This window comes from Miscanthus floridulus, chromosome 19, assembly GCF_019320115.1.
Source record: "Miscanthus floridulus cultivar M001 chromosome 19, ASM1932011v1, whole genome shotgun sequence".
Classification (NCBI taxonomy): Eukaryota; Viridiplantae; Streptophyta; class Magnoliopsida; order Poales; family Poaceae; genus Miscanthus; species Miscanthus floridulus.
Genome location: NC_089598.1, coordinates 1,455,903 through 1,472,603, shown reverse-complemented (window position 1 = coordinate 1,472,603; position 16,701 = coordinate 1,455,903). Strand labels below are relative to the sequence as shown.

Sequence of the window (16,701 nt, the reverse complement as noted above, 5' to 3'; positions counted from 1 at the left end):
GGATAATTTTTGTAAACTTCATTTACCCAGTGGATTATTTTAAAAAGTAGTTCCACTAGAAAACGACAATTTTTTTTTCTGAAATTTAGCACATACAAGGGATATTTTAAAAAAATACGAAAATGTATTAAAAAAGACCTCTTCGGAATCTAGGGTTCGAAGCCATGATTGGATTAACCCTTGTTTTTAAATGCTAGTGCTGGTAAAGCTACTCTCCATGGAGAGATCATTAACATCTAGGAGACAAATCTTGGGCCTCTTATCCAAATGTGTCATCACCTTTAGGAACTAAAGGAAAGGGTCCGAGCTCTATCGAGAAATGGGAGAAATAAAAAAAAAAGGAAAGCTAGTAAAGAATCCTATAGTATGTTTCAGGCACAAGGCAGGTAGTCTGTGTTAAGTAAAATGTTTGATAAATGGGTTTTGGCAAATGGGTGAGCTGAAGACAACTGCCTCGGTCGCAATAAGGACCGTGAGAATTTTTCATTACTTTTCTTCTTTTGCGTGATATTCGTAACCAAATAGATCAGACCTAGTCGAACTTGTTTCCAAACTAAGTCGCATCACACGATTTTTTAAAAGAATAAACATGCATAGTTTAAACGAGCCCGCACCGCACACAATATCGGGCAATCATTTAGAGCCCGCACCGACTTGGGCCTCACACCACTCATACTGAGTCAAGTCGGCCCAAAGCCATTTACATGTAGCAGATAACAGCCAACGGACAACATGTAAGTGCAATCAAGCCCTATTATGAGTTTTGGCATTAATGACCACCAAATTAGAGGACTAATGAGACTTATCAAGATGACAAGCAGGGAATCGAAAAATGAGGATGATGTACAGGTTGCAGGTGTTCTAATTACAAAAGGTGGCCAGACCTAGCTTAAAGGAGGTTTAAATTCTTTTATGTTTTGAAATTGAGTTTAGGGAAAGTCGTACTATTAAGAGGGATTTTAGGACAGTTGATCAACTGTTGAACCATATGTTCAAATTCACATATTTACATCCTCTCACCTAGTCAAAACAGCCAGCCAAATTTCATATCATCTTACCTGTTTTGGATAGGGCGGTAGTGCCGCCCTGTTAAGAGCGGTGTCGCCCTATTAAGAGCGGCAGTACCGCCCTTAACTGACCGTTGGGCTCGAGGAGTATTTATACCCTTTAGGCCCGGCCCACAACAGTCATTTTCTTCACTCAGTCATTCTGCTCGAAACAAGATAGAACCAAAGCTCACTTCTCTCCTCCATTGTTGCTCCACCATTCCTCAAGCAAATCCTTGATTCCAACCATCAAAACTTGAGAGAAAAGACAGCAAAACTCGATTGGAGAGCAGATCCACTGATTCCCAAAGTCTAAGAGCATTTGGTTTATGTTTGGCCGGCGGTTCTAGGGTTTGTTACTCTTAGAGCTTGCTCTTAGCCGGCTAGGCATCGTCCTTACGCTTGCTAACTCATGTGGCAGCCATGGGAGATTTGTAACCTTATTCAAAAACTAAGAAATTACCTCTCACCTTAAGAGTTCGCTCTCTTGATTTGAGAACGAGGGTAAGGCAAGCCTTTGTGGCAAGCCCAAGCCTTTTGTGGCTTCCTCAACAACGTGGACTTAGGCAAATCTTTGTGGTGAGCTGAACCACGGGATAAATCTTGTGTCTCACATGCTTCATCTTGTTTACTTGCTGGTTTAGCTCATTGCTAGCTGTTATTAGGGTTTGGTTGCTCGATCCACGCTTGTGTAGAGTTTCTGTGATATTCAGTCTTCGAACTGGATCTTATCTGTCTATTGCAGGATTAAGCAGCTAGTGGGGTCAGGTTCATCTCTGTAAAATCTCAGTTGTGTTAGATTTATTTTCATAGAGCGGCAGTGCCGCCCTGAAAGGCCGGTAGTGCCGCCCTCTGTTCTAACAGAGTTTTGAGTTAAATTTTTACAGACCTATTCACCCCCCTCTAGGCATTCTTTATCTTCCTGTAGATCCTACAGTGGTATCAGAGCGAGGTTGCTTCGTATACGCTTCACCGCGTGAAGTATGTTAGAAGGAGGAGGTTCGAGGACCGTTCGTGATGCAGACGCAAGTGGTGTGCACGTTGAGGATGTCGGCAGCAGCAGCGAGCTGTCCATGTCGACAGCAAGTGATGCCACTATCAAAGAACCTAAGACCACCGATGCCGAAAGAAGAAAGACAAGAAAAGAAAGAAAAGCCGCCAAGATCGCAACAAGAGAAAAGAAGAAGGAAGAGCAGCGGCTCAAAGACAAGAAGAAAAGAAAAGAAGCTAGAAGAATCACAAGAGAGGCAAGAGCCAAGAGAAGGGCAGCAAGAGCTCAAGAGCAAAAGAAGAATGAGTATGATGCATCATCTAGTGAGCTCTCTAGTAGCTCGGATGATGGAGATGATGATGTGTCATACCATGCTTCGAAAGATAGCAAGAAGGTGAAGAGCAAGGACATGAAGAAGGATAGCGATGACAAGGGCAGCATCAACAACAAGAACAAATATGCCGTCGTATCCTTTAATTATTCTTATTTGTCTAACCATAACAAAAGGTCCTTTATCAATATACCTGCGGGCAAGTTGCCTCATTTTGATGGGACAAACTTTGCCAAGTGGAAGCACTTGATGAGTGCCTATCTTGTAGGTCTTCACCCCGGTCTTTGGGAGATTGTGGTGAATGGATTGCAGCCACCGGAAGATCCCGAAACGCCAACAAATGAGGAGCTAGCTGTTGTCCATCTAAATGGCCAAGCCACAAGCATTCTTCTTAGTGCCTTGGATGGAAATGAGGACAACTGAGTAATGAATGTCAATGTTGCAAAACAGATTTGGGACACTTTGCATTTAGCACATGAAGGTGTTGATAAAGTGAGAAAAGCAAAAATTGATTTGTTGATGGCTAAGCTCAATAGGTTCGTGATTGTTGATGGAGAGGGGCCACAAGAGATGTTTGATAGATTGATGACCTTGGTGGGCAAGATTAGAGGCTATGGATGTGATGAGCTTGATGATCACAAAGTGGTGAAGGTTATGTTGGAAGCCTACTCACTAAAAAATGAGACCGTAGTTACCTTGATTAGAGATAAGAAGAAGTTTGAGCACTTCACATCTAATGATGTGCTTGGAAGATTGTTGACATTTGACATGCAAAGAGAAGAAGACTTGGTGAGTTGCAAGCCAAGCTAGAAGGCATGAAAATCAAGGAAGTAGGTCTCAAGGCCAATAAATCAAGCAATCAAGGCACCTCCAACAAGGCAAAGGGCAGCAAGCAAGCATCAACAAGTCAACCCAAGAAAATCAAGCCAACTCCACAAAATGATGATCCAAGTTCATCCTCAAGTGAAGATGAAGATGATGGGGCTGATTACATGAAGATTGATGACATGGCTTTGTTCATGAAGAGCTATCACAAGGGGCTGAAAAAGAATGGGTATAAAATAGTGCAAAGAAGGTTCCCAAACAAGAAGAAGAGGACTTGCTACAATTGTGGCAGCACGGAGCACTTTATTGCTAAGTGTCCCTATGACAAGAAAGAAAACAAATACAAGAGGGACAACAATGAAGGCAAGCATGAACATAAAAAGAGATACAAGCAAATGGGAGAGGCACACATTGGGCATGAGTGGGACTCAACTAAGGAGTCAAGTGATGAGGATGTGAAGATTGCAACCGTGGCCATTCAAAAGCCATCCTCTACACCAAGGCTCTTCAACAACATGTCCGATGATGATGACCACCGCTCCACTCACGTTTGTCTTATGGCAAAGGGTGAGAAGGTAAAACGAAGAGCCAAATCTCCTCCACCTCCTAGTGACATCTCTAGTAGTGAACTTAGTGATTCTAGTGATGATGATACTAGTGATGTTGAGAAATATGCTAAATTAACTACAAAGTTGGATCATAATACCAAGCTCTTCATCATAAATCTAATGGAGGAATTAGAAAGTGTCAAAGCTGAGCTAGCCGATAGAGATGAATATCATGAGGAAACCAAAAAGATATATATTGGCTGCAAGGAAGCTTTTGAGTTAGAGAGAAGTGAGGTGAACTCTTTGAACAAGGCCTTGGCCGAAGAGCAAAGAGAACATGCTCTCACAAAGAAGGCAAATATTGCACTCAATAATAAGTATTGTGTCTTAGTTGAAAAGCACAATAAACTTGAGAAGCAATATAATCTTCTATGCGAGAGCACCCCACTCCCCTCTAACACAAATGACACTTCTATTCCCTCCACTAGCCAAGGATGTGGAAAATGCTATAATCTTGACTTAAATATTTATTCCACTAACCTTGCAAACTTGGAGGTTATGAAAAAGAAGATTGCTAGGCTCAATGCTATGTTAGGCAAAAGGTGCATGGAAGGCAAGAAACCTGCTGGTGGCAAAGTTGAAAAACCAAAGAGGCCGCAATACAAAGGTGGAAGAAATCCACGCATCAAAGATGGGCTTGGGCACACTCATGGAGGTAAAACCAATGGGAGAAAGGTAATCAATGAATATGAGTGTGTTCAGTTCATGAGCAAAGGGTAGGAAGTTATAGATAGGTCTGCACAGATGGTGGCACAAGGCTAGCCTAGAGCAGCACCGTAGCCTATGGGCGGCAGTGCCGCTGTGAAGGGCGGCAGTGCCACCCCCCACAAAAAAGGGAAGACCACCTCCTTCTCCTTTGCTCATGTCAAGCCCAAGAAGAAGGTGTCTCATCCTGAGCAGGTTGTCCAGAAACCAAAGAAATCTATCTAGGTCACTCCAAATAGATATGCTTATCAACCAAAGGCAAAAGCACCTCAACAATGTTTGAATTCTAACTTTGTTTTGCAGCACAACAGTAAGGGGGAAGTGTTTGCCAAGTTTGTTGGCAATGGTCAAAATGTTTATCTTAATTCTTCCATTTGGGTTCCTAAAGTTCTTGTGACTAACATGCAAGGCCCCAAGAATATTTGGGGACCTAAAACTAGGAACTAAACTTGTGTTGCAGGCATACTCCTCCGGTGGGTCAAGTTGGGTGCTTGACAGCGGCTGTACAAATCATATGACCGGAGAAAGGAGTATGTTCTCATCATACTCCCCAACTACAAATTCAGATGAGAATATTATATTTGGTGACAATTCAAAAGGGAGTGTGATTGGACTGGGTAAAGTAGCTATTACACTTGATCATTCAATTATAAATGTCTTACATGTTGATTCCTTGAAGTACAATCTGCTGTCCGTCTCTCAATTATGTGAGATGGGCTACAATTGTCTCTTCACGGATAAGGGTGTGGAAGTCTCTAAGAGGGAGGATTCCTCTATTATCTTTACGGGTCGCCTCAAGAACAAGCTTTACCTAGTTGATTTCAGCAAAAGTAAAACTAAGCTTGAGACCTGTTTAGTGGTAAAATCTAGCATGGGTTGGCTATGGCATTGCCGACGCTCATGTTGGGATGAGAAACTTGGCCAAACTCCTAAAAGACAACCACATCCTTGGACTAACCAATATTCAATTTGAGAAAGATAGGATTTGTAGTGCTTTTCAAGCCGAAAAGCAAGTAGGTGTACCTCACCCACCAAAGAGCATCATGACCACCACACAACCGTTGGAGTTGATTCACATGGATCTCTTTGGACCAGTCACCTACCTAAGCATTGGGGGTAACAAATATTGTCTAGTTATTGTTGATGATTATTCCTGTTTCACTTGGGTGTTCTTTGTTTATGATAAGTCCCAGGTGCAAGAGAAAGTCAAGATATTTGTGAAAAGGGCACAAAGGGAGTTCGGTCTTTCTATCAAGAAGATAAGAAGTGACAATGGGACCGAATTCAAGAACACTCTAGTTGAAGAGTTTCTTGATAATGAGGGCATCAAGCATGAGTTTTCAACTCCTTACACCCCTCAACAAAATGGTGTAGTAGAGAGGAAAAACCATACACTTCTTGATATGGCAAGGACAATGCTAGATGACTACAAGATGTCAGACCTTTTTTGGAGTGACGCCATCAACACCGCTTGACATGCCATCAACCACCTCTACTTACACAAGAAACTCAAGAAGACTTCATATGAGCTTCTAACCGGTAACAAACCAAAGGTGTCATACTTTAGAGTGTTTGGGTGCAAGTGCTTTATACTTAACAAAAGATCCAAAACCTCTAAATTCGCACCTAAAGTTGATGAAGGCATTCTTCTTGGTTATGGATCAAATGAGCATGCCTATCGTGTCTTCAACAAAACCATGGGTAGAGTTGAAGTCACGGTAGATGTGACATTTGATGAATCTAATGGCTCTCAAGTGGAGCAAGTTGATTCAAGTGTTGTAGGAAAAGAGGATCCACCATGTGAAGCAATCAAGCAAATGGCTATAGGCGACATTAGGCCACAAGAAGATCGAGCCACTGATGATGAGGATCCATAGGATGTTGCTGCACAAATTTCCGCTGACGTACTCCATCGATAATGACAGCACTCACCTGAGCAGCAACTCCTTCAACTCCTACTCCACCACTTCAAGGGCTCAACCTGGAGCCTATCCTTGAACAAGAAGAGGCTGAGGATTCAGAAGAAGAACAAGGAGGTGTTGAGCATCCAAGGCTACGTCACACTATACAACGGGATCACCCCGTTGACAACATCCTTGGGAGCATTCAAAAGGGGGTAACAACTCGTTCACATTTAGCAAATTTTTGTCAATATTACTCGTTTATTTTCTCTTTGGAACCTCTCAAGGTAGAACAAGCACTTGGAGATCTAGAATGGGTCATGGCCATGCAAGAAGAGCTCAACAACTTCGAGAGAAATCAAGTGTGGAACTTGGTGGAAAGGCCCAATACCAATGTCATTGGTACCAAGTGGGTCTTCCGCAACAAGCAAGATAAAAATAGCGTGGTGACAAGGAACAAGGCATGATTGGTGGCCCAAGGCTTCACTCAAGTAGAGGGCTTGGACTTTGAAGAAACATATGCACCGGTGGCAAGACTTGAAGCAATTCGAATGCTTCTAGCCTTTGCTGCCCATCATGACTTCAAGCTGTACCAAATGGATGTCAAGAGTGCATTCCTCAATGGCCCAATACAAGAGTTGGTATATGTGGAGCAGCCACCGGGGTTTGAAGATCCCAAGTTCCCCAACCATGTCTATAAACTCCAAAAGGCGCTCTATGGGCTTAAGCAAGCACCAAGAGCATGGTATGAATGCCTTAAGGAATTCTTGCTCAAACAAGGCTTTGAAATAGGCAAAACTGATCCTACACTCTTTACTCACAAAGTTGAAAATGATATATTTGTGTACCAAATATATGTCGATGATATAATATTTGGTAGTACTAACCATGTGTATTGTGATGAGTTTAGTAGGATCATGACTAAGAGATTTGAGATGTCCATGATGGGTGAGCTGAAGTTCTTCCTTGGATTTCAAATCAAGCAAATGAAGGAATGGACATTCATTAGCCAAACCAAGTACACCCATGATATGCTTAAAAAGTTCGACATGGTGAATGCCAAGCCTATCAAAACTCCCATGCCAACCAATGGACATCTTGATCTAAATGAAGAAGGGAAAGCCGTGGACATCAAGGTATATCGCTCCATGATCGGCTCTCTACTTTACTTATGTGCATCTAGACCGGACATAATGCTTAGTGTGTGCATGCGTGCTAGATTTCAAGCCAACCCGAAAGAGTGTCATTTAATGAATGTTAAAAGAATCTTGAGATATTTAGTACATACGCCTAACCTTGGCTTGTGGTATCCCAAGGGCTCCAAGTTCAATCTACTTGGCTATTCGGATTCCGATTATGCCAGTTGCAAGGTAGATAAAAAAGCACTTCGGGGACATGTCAATTCCTTGGACGGTCCCTAGTGTCTTGGAGTTCAAAGAAGCAAAATTGTGTAGCCCTTTCCACCGCTGAGGCCGAGTATGTTGCAGCCGATGCATATTGTGCTCAACTACTTTGGATGAGGCAAACCCTTTTATGATTTCAGATGTTAATTCACCAAAATCCCACTCTTGTGTGACAATGAAAGTGCCATAAAGCTTGCAAACAATCCCGTAAGCCACTCAAGAATCAAACATATAGACATCCGACATCACTTCTTGAGAGACCACGAAATCAAAGGAGATATCAAAATTCGTCATGTCAGCACCGAAAAACAACTAGCCGATATCTTCACTAAGCCTCTCGATGAGTCAAGGTTTTGTGCTTTGCGTAGTGAGCTAAATATACTTGATTCTCGTAACATGGTTTGAAATAGGGAAAATTGGTTCTATAACATTGAAACATCACAAGAATCGGAAAATAACATCAAAAGAGCTCTGTCACGTAAAATACCATTCAAAGATGCAAACGTTAACTGAAAGTAGCATTCCATCATGTTCTGTCACCTTTGGAGCTAACGACGTCTATCTCAGCCTCGTCCCAGGCAGCTCGGAGCTCATTGCAATGACAACGTCGGATTCTAGCTCAAGTTGACCCACGTCGACGTGGGCACGTCCTACACCAAGCTTGAGCTCCTCAGCCGCGCCATTCCCCGAAGCAAGGCCCGCGTGGCCACGCTACAGTCCATTGCCATGTCGGCGCCACCCGTGGTGGACCTGATCACGGCGACGCGCGTCCTCGTGACGGCCAGCAGCGGCGAGTACATGGTGGACCTGGCCATCGGCATGTCACCGCTGTACTACACGGCCATCATGGACATCGGGAGCGACCTCATCTGGACGCAGTGTGTGCCCTGCCTACTCTGCGCCGACCAGCCCACGCCCTACTTCGACGCGAAGAAGTCCGCCACGTACCGAGCCCTCCCGTGCCGGTCGTCGCGGTGAGCCACGCTCTCCAACCCCTCCTGCTTCAAGAAGATGTGTGTGTACCAGTATTACTATGGTGACACCACGTCCACCGCCGGTGTCCTCACCAATGAGACGTTCACGTTCGGCGTAGCCAGCTCGACCAAGGTCAGGGCAGCTAATGTCTCCTTCGGGTGTGGCAGTCTCAACACGGGCGACCTCTCCAATAGCTCCGGCATGGTCGGCTTCGGCCGTGGGCCGCTGTCGCTGGTGAGCCAGCTCGGGCCGTCCAGGTTCTCTTGCTGCCTCACATCGTACCTCTCGCCGATGCCGAGCAGGCTCTACTTTGGTGTGTTCGCGAACCTCAACAGCACCAACACCAGCTTCGGGTCGTCGGTGCAGTCCACGCCGTTCATCATCAACCCGGCGCTGCCCAACATGTACTTCCTGTTGGTCAACGACATCAGCCTGGGGACCAAGCGCCTACCCATCAACCCGCTGGTGTTCGCCATCAACGACGACGGCACGGGCAGGGGACGCAGATTCGGTGACTTTGCTCCTACAAGTCAAGTCGGTGCCGGAGAAAGGAGGAGGGCCAGGACACCGTGGAGAAGACGAGGATGACCACTTTAGCAGGGATGTCAGGTTGTTGCCAGAGAAGAAGACGAGCAGCCTTCAGCAACCAAGACGCCGGGCTGCTACTGATGGAGAGCGAGGCAGGCCACGTGTCGTGTAGAGGGACGCGGACTACCGCCGGGGGCGTGCTGAGGTGCATGTCCCGGCAGATCTTGAGGCGGGTCTACTCTCCATTAGGGACCCCTCCATTAGCCAGTCTATGTGACTGCGTCCACTGTCCGCAACGGCTTCCCCGTCCTGCGTCCTCTGGTCTTTCCTGCCGCCGCTCGCCGCGCCCACCACGGGCGCGCCCCACCGAGCGGGAGGCTAGCCATGGTCGAGCCGGAGAGCCGCGTGCCGCGCGGGATGCCCCGCCATGGCCACGTGTGAGAGCCACCATGGCCCAGGCAGCCACGCGTCACCCCCCGCCCCCGTGCGCAGTCGATGTAGCTTGGGGCTTGCAGACAATGGCGTGCAGCAGCTTGGCGACAAGAGCGCCCAGGTAGGCGTCTAAGAAGGAGACGCCGCTTCCTACGTTGACGAGTTGGGGCTGCGCGGTGCGTGAGGGAGAGTGTGCGTCGGCGAGCATCACCGGCCTAGGCGGAAAATGCCAAGTCTGGGCTCTCTGCACTGTGTTTTCTCGTTGGAATCACTTAGCACCATGAGATGTAAAATGGACAGAGGAGATGAACGTGACTTGCTCAAGCAAAGTCACTGAATCTGGATCCACGGGCAGGGTCATCATCGAGTCAGGCACGTCCATCACGTGGCTGCAGCAGGACGCCTACGAGGCCGTGCGGCGCGGGCTGGTGTCGGCCATCCCGCTGCCAGCAATGAACGACACGGACATAGGCCTGGACACGTGTTTCCATGGCTCCTGATAGTTTTTTAATTTTGAGTGAAGCACTGAAGCTGAGTCCTCGGATGGACGCAACCAACGTCGTTAACAGCGAAAGTAACAGAGTGCTAGATTGCGGACGGAATGCTCACTTTCGATGGTATTTTACGGCACAACGAACTTTTGGTGGTATTTTCCGATTCTCGCATTCTTTCGGTGCTATGAAACCAATTTTTCCTTTGAAATATGGCACACCTCTGTTTGACAACCTAGCGACATAGGAAAATGATTTAAAAGGATACTATATTGTGTTTCAAAACCATTTCAAAAGGCCAACTAAGTGTCATGACCATTGTCTGTATTGTTGATTGCTTACTGGTCATGATATTTAGATAATATATATATATATCCATATCTGAGGTAAAGAAGGTCATAGAGTTTTAGCGTAATCTCTGCAAAATTGGTAGGGCGGCAGTGCCGCTCTTAATGGCCGGCAGTGCCGCCTTCTGAAAACTGGGCCATTTTCTACCAATTTTGGCTGGGTTGTGGGGCCCGTTTTCTTCTATCTATTTCTTTCTCTGGCCCCTGACTCAACTCTTCCCTTCTCTCCTAGCCGACGTCGATGCCCGTGCTCCTCTCTTCTTCTCTCTCAAGCACGTGTCGCCACCGTTCCTTGCGGCCTGCCACCCCGGAAGTGCCGCCCCTGCAGCTGGCCGAGTCTCCTCATCGCTGGTCCCTGCAGGAAGCTCCTGGCCGAGCCCTTTCTCCTCATCTCCCTCCACTCCAATGTTTTGGAAGCAAGGTGAAACCCTAACCCCATTCGATCTATGCAATGTGAAGCTTTTAGTCATGGATTCCTGTTTCTAGGGGGAGTATGAAGGGTTTAGAAAGATTTTTGATGGTTGAATCGGATTGATTTTGAATTTCACCGGTTGGATGATTTTGGGTAGAGCGGCAATGCCAGCCATGGGACCATTAATGGGACCTCTAGCAAATTCTAACTGCTATACTTAATCTCATAAAATCAATGAAGTTCAGAATGGATTGGATTCATTTATCAAAATTATTTCTAAAGTTTTTCATATTCAATCTTTCAAATTCATGGCTAGGGTTTCATATATTTTTCGTTTAGACTGTGATTATGAAATTGTGATGATGGATAGACATTGGTGGAAGTAGGATTTAGCCAGAACGAGAAAGGTGAAAATGAACTAGTGAAGCAACTGAGGGCGACAGTGCCGGCCTACCATGCTGATTCCAAATCCAGCAAAGCTTCCTGTGTTATTTTCAAAATTCTTTTTCTTGTTAAAACTTGCTTGCAGCTGTCTCTAACTCATCATCTTTTACAGTTTCTTATCAAGTCTCATTTAATTGCATAGATGGACCGAGGAAAAAGAAAGGTGATGACAACTAAGCAAAAGGTCAAGAGAGGCAGGGGACAGGCAACCTATATTCCCAGTGACATAAATCTTGATGAAGACCTTGCTGAAGAAGAAAGAATTCAGAGGATGGGAATGACCATTCGTGTGTGGCCTGATTCTCCTCTGCACATTTTAGAGTTTGATAGCAGCTACATGAGAGATAACACTGATATGTTCAACCTCAATCCTCCCCAAAATAGTGACAATCATAAGGTCATTGATTATTCTATGAGTTGGAAGAAGACTGGTGAAGCTAGAGAGATTGATCCTTACTCCTTTGACAGATCCAATGGTATTGATTATAGATTTTGGAATGCTTTCCAATCTAATTTTTATGCCACATCCATCCTATCCAAGTCAAAGGGTAAGATCAGCAAGATGCAGTACGTTGATTTTGGTGACTTGGAGAGCAGAGATGATCATCAGTTTGCTACAGCCATCAAAACCTGTGACCGCTTTGAGATGACAGACATCATGAGTTTCAGGTATGATTGGAACAGGGAGATTCTTGCACAGTTCCATACCACTTACTATTGGAATAGGGAAGTGGATGAGCTTCATTGGATGACTGATGGGCGACATTATCGCATTGATTTTGTCACCTTCTGTCGTATTCTTGGTTTTGGACACATCCACAGGGGATATGAGAGGATTCATAATGAGCGTCGTCTTGAGCCAATGGAAGTAAGCTTCATGTGGGAGGATCAAAATCTTGTAGTTCCTGATTGGTCAAGGACCAAGCTCAAGAGCTTCTATTACATCATGAACAATCTTTTCAGGATCACTCTTAACCCCAAAGACAATGCAACAGATTTAAATGGCTATATCACTAATATGTTGTCTAGGTTTCCTAGCTGTGAAAAGTTTAATGTTCCAAGATTTATTTGGGTTGAGCTAGCATATGCCTTGAATGATGGGAGGAGATCTTTGCCCTATGCTCCTTACCTCATGTTTATAATTGAGAGAGTGACTGGCATGTGGTTCTCTAAGGATTGTGAGCACACTGTTTACAAGATCAAAAAGACCCATGGTGGCTTAGGGGGACTTGGCTCAGCTACTCAGCACACTGGTTCTGGAGGATTTGGAGATAGTGGGGCAGCAGGCTTTCACTCTTCTGGAGCTGTACATAGAGATATTCCTGAGCCGTCCAGGGCTAGGGAACAAAAGAAGAAGTCAAAGTGGGGGAAGATGAGTGCATGGATGAAGGCAATCTTTGCTCATTGTGCATATGCTTCACAGACTGTTTATGAGGATAGAATAGAAAACAGGGAAGCTGTGAGGCATGCTAGGGAGATGGCAGGGCTGCCACCACTTCCACCAGTGCAGTCACCACCTCAGTTTCCTAACTTGCCTCGCCTTTCTTCTTCTGATGAGGAGCAGGATCAGCCACATGAGCATCATGATGAATAGCCAGATGATCAGCAGTATGGGCACTCCTATGAGCTATTCAGTCAGTACTATGGGTATCCACAGTGGTAGCATTTTGAGGAGCCCCCAAGGCAGTAGGACCTTGGTGCAGAGATTCACCCTACAGAGGCCGATCCACAGGTTCAGGCAGCTTTGTTTCGCACATATTCTAGGAGACCGCGTCCTTCGATGGATCAGCCAGGGCCTTCTACTTCAGCTAGGACATCACCTCCACGACGATCAGCATGCTTCACTTCACACACCCACATCGTCGGATGTGCCCGCGTGGACTCCGACAGTGACGAGTGACTTTTCTTCTTTTTCTTCTCTTTTTGGTACTTGATGCCAAGGGGGAGAAAATTAGAGGGGTCAACAGATTTTCGACGCCATGAGTTATCTGCAGCTGCGCCTTATGTCCAGATCCGTTGATAGTAGTTGTTAAGTTGTGAGTTTGAGAGTCACTCAAAACTCCATTTTATGAAATATGCTACTTTGTGACTTTATTTGCTTCGGATATGGACATGTATTCATGGTTACTGTTTTATATTGTCATATTCTGAGTTTAGATTATTTTATATTCATATGATCTGCTGTAGGAATCTGATTGCTACCTAACTGATATAGTCAGGATGGTAGTGCCGCCCTCTGTGGCCGGCAGTGCCGCCCTGTGCTGTATCAGCCAGAGTCTTGTGTGCTTGAACTGATATGACCTGTCATATGCATCACTCTTATTCTTGTGACACTTTGTTCAGCACCCCACAACAGGCATGGATGTAGGGGGAGGTTCCCATCACACCTAAAATGTGAATCATGGCCTTTCATGCTAAATTGAGAATTCAAATCTCTATTCACATATTTAGGGGAGGCTCCTACACCCATGGTTCGAAAATCTCAGTTTCGATTTCATATCTTTTGTAAGCTCTAATTGGGTTGTCATCAATCACCAAAAAGAGAGATTGTAAGTGCAATCAAGCCCTATTATGGGTTTTGGCATTGATGACCACCAAATTAGAGGACTAATGAGACTTATCGAGATGACAAGCAGGGAATCAAAAAATGAGGACGATGTACAGGTTGCAGGTGTTCTAATTACAAAAGGTGGCCAGACCTAGCTCAAAGGAGGTTTAAATTCTTTTATGTTTTGAAATTGGGTTTAGGGAAAGCCGTACTATTAAGATGGATTTTAGGACAGTTGGTCGACTGTTGAACCAGATGCTCAAATTCACAGATTTACATCCTCTCACCTAGTCAAAACAGCCAGCCAAATTTCATATCATCTTACCTGTTTTGGCTAGGGCGACAGTGCCGCCCTTAACTGACCGTTGGGCTCGAGGGGTATTTATACCCTTCAGGCCCGGCCCACAACGGTTATCTTCTTCACTCAGCATTCTGTTCGAAACAAGACAGAACCAAAGCTCACTTCTCTCCTCCATTGTTGCTCCACCATCCCTCAAGCAAATCATTGATTCCAACCATCAAAACTTGAGAGAAAAGGCAGTAAAACTCGATTGGAGAGCAGATCCACTGATTTCCAAAGTCTAAGAGCATTTGGTTCACGTTTGGCTGGTGGTTCTAGGGTTTCTTACTCTTGGAGCTTGCTCCTAGCCGGCTAGGCGTCGCCCTTGCGCTTGCTAACTCGTGTGGCAGCCTTGGGAGGTTTGTAACCTCATTCAAAAGCTAAGAAATCACATCTCACCTCAAGAGTTCGCTCTCTTGATTTGAGAACGAGGGTAAGGCAAGCCTTTGTGGCAAGCCCAAGCCTTTTGTGGCTCCCTCAACAATGTGGACTTAGACAAACCTTTGTGGTGAGCTGAACCCCAGGATAAATCTTGTGTCTCGCGTGCTTTATCTTGTTTACTTGCTGGTTTAGCTCATTGCTAGCTGTTATTAGGGTTTGGTTGCTCGATCCACGCTTGTGTGGAGTTTCTGTGGTATTCAGTTTTCGAACCGGATCTTGTCTGTCTATTGCAGGATTAAGCAGCTAGTGGGGTCAGGTTCATCTCTATAAAATCTCAGTTATGTTAGATTTATTTTTATAGAGCGGCAGTGCCGCCCTAAAAGGCCGGCAGTGCCACCCTCTGTTCTAACAGAGTTTTGAGTTGAATTTTTACAGGCCTATTCACCCCCTTTAGGCCTTCTTTATCTTCCTGTAGATCCTACACAACAGTACAACACAAATGTCTTCAACCCTTCCCCTCAACAAAAATGTCTTCAACCCTAAACGCCACCGTAATATGCACTTGAAGGGACTTACCAGCGCCCGGACGTCCGGAACAGATGATCACATCCGGACGCCCCGCACATGCTGCTACCCCAGCCTGCTCACCCGTACATGCCGCTACGCTGTATCGTTGTTGTGTGTGCATGTCCGTCCCCCGTCTACCTCGTCCCACCTCGCACGTGAAACCCGCTCCCGTCCGCCTCGCCCTACCCCACACCCGCACCCTGGTTGCGCTCGTCACTCCTTCCCCCTGACCCCCTCCTCTCTCCTCGCGGCGGGACCCGGGAGCCCGGATGAGGACGAGCACGCCCCATCCGTAGGACCCCATGCGCGTCGTGCGCCCCATCTACCGGCCCTCGGCTCGCCGTGTACCTTCTTGCAGTATCCGGGCTGTGCCTCCATGACTCTCTGAACATACCTCTGAAACACGAAACACTTGCAACATGAAAACACTTGAATGCAACATAAATTTGAAGGAGATGAAATATTTGGAACATACACTTGCAACATATGTGTGAAACATATGCAACATCCAGATAAAACACTTGCAATATGAAATACTTACTGCAACATAAAAATAAAACAGCTGAAACATTTGGAACATACTCTTACAACATGTGTGAAACATATGCAACATCCAAATCAAAATGCTTACAACATGCCTCTAAAATACTTGCAGCATATGCAATATCCCGATCTACTTTTGCAGCATCTATATGAAATATTTGCAACATACCTCTGAAACACTTGAAACATATGTTTGCAACGTGCGATTTCAGCGCAACATCTTGCTGCTTGGGAATGGAGGCACGTCGGCGCATGGAGTTCATCGGTGTAGAGCTCGCCGGTGGCGCGGAGCTCGCTGCTCCGGTGGAGAAGGCTGCAGCGGGTCAGTGCGCTGGAGAAGCCTGCGGTGGAGAGGAAGACGGGCTGCATGCCATGCTCTGGCGCGGAGGAGATGCCGACCGGCGGAGCGAAGGCGCGATGGAGAGGGAGGCACGGTGGAGAGCGCCGTCGCCGAGGCGGCGTGGCGGAGCGCAGTCACAGAGCTATCACGGCACTACGTAGAGGTAAGTTTTTTTTTAGAACGATTGGACGAGCAGATAAGATGTTGTTGTTGGGCTGCGTTGCAGCCCACCATCGGCACCGTTCGGGCGGACGGACGTCCTATACCCAGCATTACCGATACCGGAATGTCTCGAGTCTTTAAACAAAAAAAAAAGACATCAGGATACAAGAAAATTTGGACTTGACTCATACACCAAATTAGATAATGGCCAATCCAATAACTGAGCCAATACATTACAAGGCGAAACAAACATGACCAAACGGTGCTGCCGATATACAGGTAGGCAAAACTTCCGTGCTCATTCATCCTAAAATGCTGTGCATGTATGTCATATATGTAGTGATGGAACCAATCACATGACACACACAAGATCATTACACA

At 45.8% G+C, this 16,701-nt stretch overlaps 1 pseudogene; it reads left to right on the top strand.

Annotated features, from left to right (window-relative positions):
• The first annotated feature begins 8,656 nt into the window (after positions 1–8,656).
• LOC136528723 (aspartic proteinase nepenthesin-1-like) lies at positions 8,657–10,245 on the top strand (annotated as a pseudogene).
• Positions 10,246–16,701: the final 6,456 nt, after the last annotated feature.